We start from the raw sequence: 6550 nt of genomic DNA on the forward strand, positions 1-6550 counted from the left end.
AATTCTCCCGTATGCCACCCTTATAAGAGGGATGGCAGGGAGACTCTGGGCCATGGTTTGCCCTTGGAAAAGGGGTGTGTTGGGCTTGGACTTTCTAGATGCCGCCACAGCGGGAAGCCAGAGTCTCATTGTGTGCTAATAGAGGTCACAGCTCTTGGGAACAAGGCTTGCAACACAGAGGAAACTCCCCCTCCCTGCCCGTGACCACACCCTTGCCTCTCTCACACTTGGGCTTCCCAGTCAGACAGCTCTGGGGACGACAGACATTGGCGTGGGATCATCAAGAAGACTGCTTGGGAAACCCAACAGGAAAAAGAGGTAGTTGAGCCAAGAAAAGTCACCAGACCTTTCTTTTGGCTTGAGGCATTGTGTATACATTTGAATAATAAGAACCAGATTAATATTACAATTCTAATGTGACTGTTGAGCCACAGTTATGTGCTAATCACAGTTTTCCAGGGATTGTCTTCAGTCATTATGCTAACTCTGCAAGGTAGGCGTTATCTACATTCTATAGATGTTGAAATTGAGAACAAGAGAGGTTAGGAGAGTTGCCAAAGGCCACAGAGTGAGTGGTAAGGCTGAACTTCGACTTCAGGTTTAATTGATTTTAAAGCCGGTTTTCTCTTTCCCTCCCTTCTTCTCTTCCTCCCTCCCTTCCTTCCTTCCACTTCAATTTTCTTTCTGTCCTGTTTGCTTTGTCTTTTTAAAAAGAAATAAAATGTCACATACACAGTGGGAATCCCTTTGTGTCCCTCCCCTGTCCCATTCTCCTCCCTTCCTCTCCCGAGGCAACCAATCTCTTAATTGAGGTTATTGAGTGGGAGTATCCCTCCCACCCTTCATTATGTGTTCATGGCCATAAACGATCTATAGCCTGGTGTGTTTTAAATGTTTGCATATATGAAAAAGGGCTAAAAGTAGTCATTTACAGAGGAAAAGAATACAAATGCCTGTTAACAACAACAACAACAAATTCACTGTCTCATTCATTAAAAGAGCAGTACAGATTAAGATCACCCTGAGATACCATTTTTTAACCTCATCAGATTGGCCAGTACTGAGGATTTGGTAACTTAGTGTGTAGGAGAGGCCACGGGGAAGAGGTCTTCCAACTTTGATTGTGACCGGGTGAAGTGATGTCTTCTCTCTAGAGGGCAATTTGACAATCTCCATCAAAAATGCAAATGCACGGGGTGCCTGGGTGACTCAGTTGGTTAAGCATGGACTCTTGATTTTTGGCTCCATCTCATGGATCATGGGTTAAACCCTGTATTGGGCTCTGTGCTGGCAGTGTGAAGGCTGCTTGGGATTCTCTCTCTCCCTCTCTCTCTGTTCCTCCCCAACTTGTTCTCTTTCTCTGTTCCTCCCCAACTTGTTCTCTCTCTCTCTCTCAAAATAAATAAATTTTTAAAAATGCAAACACACAAAATTACAAAAGAAATTTCATTTCTGGACATCTGTCTATAGGTATATTTGTACATATTCAAAAGCACATGTGTTCAAGCTTACTCTTTAAAGTGTTGCTTGTAATAAAAAGACCAGGAATAATCCACACATCCATCAATAAGGGACTCACTGAATCAACTGTGGTACATCCCAATTAGAAAAAAGAATGAAGAGGGGCGCCTGGGTGGCTTAGTCGGTTAAGCGTCCGACTTTCGCTTAGGTCATGATCTCGCGGTTCGTGGGTTCGAGCCCCGCGTCCGGCTCTGTGCTGACTGCCAGCTCAGAGCCTGTAGCCTGTTTCAGAGTCTGTGACTCTCTCTCTGACTCTCCCCTGCTCACGCTGTCTCTCTCTCTCTGCTAGAAATAAATAAAACATTAAAAAAAAAATTTAAAAAAAAAAAAAAAGAAAAAAGAATGAAGAGGGGCTCCTGGGTGGCTCAGTTGGTTGGGCGTCCAACTTCAGCTCTGGTCATGATCTCACGGTTCATGGGTTCAACCCCCGTGTCGGGCTCTGTGCTGACAGCGAGCTTAGAGCCTGGAGCCTGCTTCAGATTCTGTATCTCCCTTTCTCTCTGACCCTCCCCTGCTCATGCTGTCTCTCTCTGTCTCTCAGAAATAAATAAAAAAACTTTTTTAAAAAAGAAAAAGAATGAAGATATTCTCTGTGCCAATGTGGAAATTTCTCCCATACATATTGAATAACAAAAAAGCAAAAGTGCAGAAGAATATGTATACGATGGTACCTTTGTGCAGCAAAGGGGAAAATTAAGCTTATCTGTCCAGGAAGTTTACATATGAAAACTAGTAACAGTTGGGGCGTCTGGGTGGCTCAGTCGGTTAAGTGTCCGACTTCGGCTCAAGTCATGATCTCACGGTTCGTGGGTTCGAGCCCTGCATTGGGCTCTGTGCTGACAGCCAGCTCAGAGCCTGGAGCCTGCTTCAGATTCTGTATCTTGCTCTCTCTCTGACCCTCAACTGCTCTGTCTCTCTCTCTCTCTTTCTCAGAAATAAATTAAAAAAAAAACATTAAAAAAAACCTAGTAACAGTTTTGTATGTGGGAAGAAAGGAGTGGGATGAAGGAAGAAATGAAGACTTTTCAATGTATTTTAAAATAATTTTTTTGAACAATATGGATGGACTGTGTTACCTATCCCCAAAATTTAATAATAATAAAAAAAAACTAGAGTGCAAGTACATGTCATTCTGCAACTAACCTTTTCCAGTCTGGTTTATGTTTTTTGAAGCCTATCCATGTGGCCATGACCTTGATCTTTCCATTAATTATACTGCCTTGAACTGTGGAGTCCTACAACTGGAAATGGTTCTGGAGTTCACCCAGCTCCTTACTTTCATATTACTGGAAAGACACACGAAAGTGCAGGAATGACAAGCGGATCACCCAGGCCAGCCCCACAGGTCAATGCTAGAATTGGGGTTGGCTCAGATCTTGCAACCCTGGCTGGGAGTCTGGGGCCCCATTTCTTCCTCCACCCCCAATGCCAAAACCACCCCTCAATTCTTACTAAGAGTTGGTAATATTATGTGTTATCCTTTCCTAAGGATTTTTGCCTTTTAAAAACAAAGCAAAGATAAACAACCACATCAAACACAAAAACGAGTGATCACTGTTTTTATGCAATAGAGATAATTTGGGGTCAGGGAAATGGAAGGGGGGGCACAAATAGCAATGGTTGTTATTAGCCAGGGTTGGAATAAACTTTAGAGTACCTCCTTCCCATTTCTTCCTCCTAAATAAATAAATAAATAAGAGAAAAGAAAAAGAGAAAGGCAAACAAAACAAAACAACTAGGTCGTAACTTCTTCACTGGTCTGGTTGATTCTGCCTTGAGCTCAGGAAGGAACTAATTTGTGGCTTGATCTGTCAATAGCATTGTTGCAAATATCGTTAATGTAACAAAGTGTTATTAGTCTTTTTGTTGCCATAGAAACAGTGAAGGCACTCATAAATCTCCTATAGTGAATGAGACCTCCCCAGGTCAAGTCCCCTGGTCCTGCCATCATGCAGGACCCCATTAACCATCCTGACAAGAGAGGACCTTTCAGGATTTACCTTGATAAATAACCCCATTCCTTAGTAAAGCACTATGTCAGAAGTGGTAAGGATATAAAAACTCATGTGGTTTCACTTCAAATCTAATAGCATAGATGGGTTTTCCCCAGAATTTTATACTAAAATATTTTAGCAGTGGAGGAGCGGCAACAATGTGACGAGGTCCTTTCTAAGCCTGGAATTTTGGTCACATTCAGGATTTTCAGTTACAATTTCATGCAAATACTAGGTTCCATTTTGTAAGATAAGTGTGTTTGCTTTAATGTACACATTTATATTCCACGAACCACTTTTTCCCTCCCCATTCTTCTAGTAAAATTGATCCTGCAAGAAGATACACTATGTTGACCTGTGGCTTTGGATATTTTCTGTCTGGATTTCAGCAGGCATCTTTGTACACAGAGATCAAGTTTGAGAAGCATGGATTGGTCAGGACTTGGCAAACTCATTTTGTAAAGGGCCAGACAGTAAATATTTAGGCTTTGTGGGCACACTGTTTTTGTTAACCACTATTCAACCATGGTATTGTAGTCTTGTAGTAAAAGCAGCCATAAACAATATGTAAATGAATTGGCATGGCTGTGTCCCAATAAATCTTTATAGAAACAGCCAGAGTTGGCCCATGGCCTAAATCCGGCATACAGGTTATAGTTTATCAACCCCTAGATGAGACAGTACATTCCCAAGGGCTTATTAAAGGAAATATTTTCAGCTGGAACAAACAAGAAACAAGAATGGGAATAGAAATTCCGTTGATCATTGAAGGCTACCTGTTATTTCAAAGAGCAGAGAAGAAATTATAGCATTATTGGTAGGAGACCAGTGTAATCAAAGGCAAAATTTTTAGGTTTATATGTACGTGGGGGACAGGGAGGACAGAAATCAGATCAATTTGGNCTGGAAGGGACCTTTCTGATCATTTTCTTCTCATTTTACAGATGGGGAAATTGAGGTCAGGAGAGATCTCAGATCTGGGACAAGGCTGGAGAGTGGAGTGCCTTGAACACTAAGCTAAGGGATCTCAGCTCTGCAGTGCAGTGCAGGCCAGTGATGTTTCACCATTTCCTCATTTGAATGCTTATTCATTAACCCACTTCCTACATGCCACGTGACCAGATGTCCCAAGAGGAGTTCCTTTGGGATGAAGTTAATTCTCATCCATTGTGAAATAGCACTGTTGAGATGGTGACAAGACACATCTGGAGCAATCACCTAGACGAATGCCAAGGATCCAGAAGCTTTAGCTTCTCATCCTGCTGTTAACTTGTCCTGCTAGCCTGGACTGAAGCCTGAGCTCTGTTGTGGTTAAACAAGAAGCATTCATCCTCAGAACCAGTGTTCTGGCCCCTTCTCCTCCCACCACGAACTCGAAGTAATAAATGACCAGAGGATATTGGAGTAGGAAGAGCCACAACCTGTGTGACCCAGATATTCATTCATTGCTTTTCCCCTATTAATTATTGAGCACTTCCCATGCCTTGGGTTTTGGGGATAAACAATAAAGAGGTAAGCAGGCAGACTTCTGCCTTCATAGGGCTCACATTCTAGTGGTGTGAGGAGGGAAACATAAACAATACACAAATGAACAAAAAAACCAGAATTTCAGATGGAGAGAAGTGCTTCTAGCAAACTTGAACAGGATATCACGAAAATGGCTGGAGGGGCTCTTTTTTTGAAGACCTCTCTGAGGAGAGACCTGAAGGTTGAGAAGAGAGCAAGCACAGAGCACTTCAGGCAGCGGGCAGAGTAGGAGGAAAGACCCAGAGACCCTGGTCGAGGAACAGAAAGGCCTGTGTGTCCACAGGGTGGGGGGTGGGAGGAGGTAGGAGACAAGGAAATAGAGATAGACCATGTAAAGAAATGGGTGAATTTTAATCTGGTTGATTATGTGACTCAACTTGGTCTGTCTTCTTTTTTCTTTAATGAATCCTCTGAAATCCATTAAGAGAAATGTGTGAAGTGATGCCTGCCCTTGTTTTTAAGAGGTAATTTCTGAGTATCGTTCTTGGCTGTCACCTGACTTCCCCTGGCTGCCGGTGCCATCCCAGCTCTGATTGTCAGTCTTTTGTAGGTGACCTGTTTTCTCTGCTGCTTTTATGTCATGTCGTTGTTTTAGTGCTCCTTAGCTTATCTATAAACGTGCTTAGGCGTGGACTTAATCTTATTTATTTTATTTGGGGTTTGGTGGGGGATCCTCAGCCTGAAGATTACTTTCTTTCACCAATTTTGGAAAATGCAAACCTATTAACTCTGAAAATTTCCTCTCTTACTCTTAAGTACTGAGAATAAACTGAGGATTTCTGGGGGTGGAGGAGAGGGGAAAGGGAGTGATGGGCATGGGGCAGGGTACTTGTTGGGATGAGCACTGGGTGTTATATGGAAACCAACTTGACAATAAACTGTATTAAAAATATTTAAAAAAAAGAAAATTTCCTCTCTTCCACTTTTTCTGTTCTATTTCTCCAGTACTTTAATGAGATGCATGTTAGTCCTTCTAAGCCTGTCACCCATTATTCTTGATGTACCTTTCCTATTTTACCTCTTTTAGTCTAGTTACTCTGTGCTCAAGTGAGAGTAATTTCAGATATACAGTCACATTTATCAATTCTCTTCAGCAGCACTTAACATTCTGGTTTCTATTTTTAAAAGAGCATCCAAGCTGTTATTTGGAGAATGACTGGGAGGGATTAAAAGTAGAAGTAAGATAACTGACAGGCCTAGTCCAGGTGGGAAATAATGGCGGCCTCTATCAGACAGTAGCAGTGGCAGCTGAGAGCAGTGACTAGATTCAGGATGTATTTTGGAAGCAGAAGAAACAGGACCCATTGAGTGATTGGACGGGGGGTTTGGATGGTGCTGCTGGTGGTACTGGTGAAGTGAAAAGCAGAAATCAAGGATAACTCATTGGGGTTGGTACTTGAGCAACTAGTAAATGGCAGTGGTTTTTGCTGTTGATAAGATTGGAACGCCAGGGGACGAACGGTTTGCATGGGAGGCGTTGTCAGTGGATAGGGCCATCCTGGGTGTGC

General features: G+C 42.5%; 1 long non-coding RNA gene across 1 annotated transcript; it reads left to right on the forward strand.

Moving 5' to 3' along the window:
* Positions 1 to 208: 208 nt before the first annotated feature.
* On the forward strand, positions 209 to 5752 carry LOC144245375 (uncharacterized). Its single transcript, XR_013339234.1, has 3 exons — positions 209 to 318; positions 3835 to 3949; positions 4460 to 5752. It is a non-coding gene; the product is annotated as an uncharacterized LOC144245375 (long non-coding RNA).
* Positions 5753 to 6550: the final 798 nt, after the last annotated feature.

Source organism: Crocuta crocuta, unplaced genomic scaffold (assembly GCF_008692635.1).
Source record: "Crocuta crocuta isolate KB4526 unplaced genomic scaffold, BGI_CrCroc_1.0 scaffold343, whole genome shotgun sequence".
Lineage (NCBI taxonomy): Eukaryota > Metazoa > Chordata > Mammalia > Carnivora > Hyaenidae > Crocuta > Crocuta crocuta.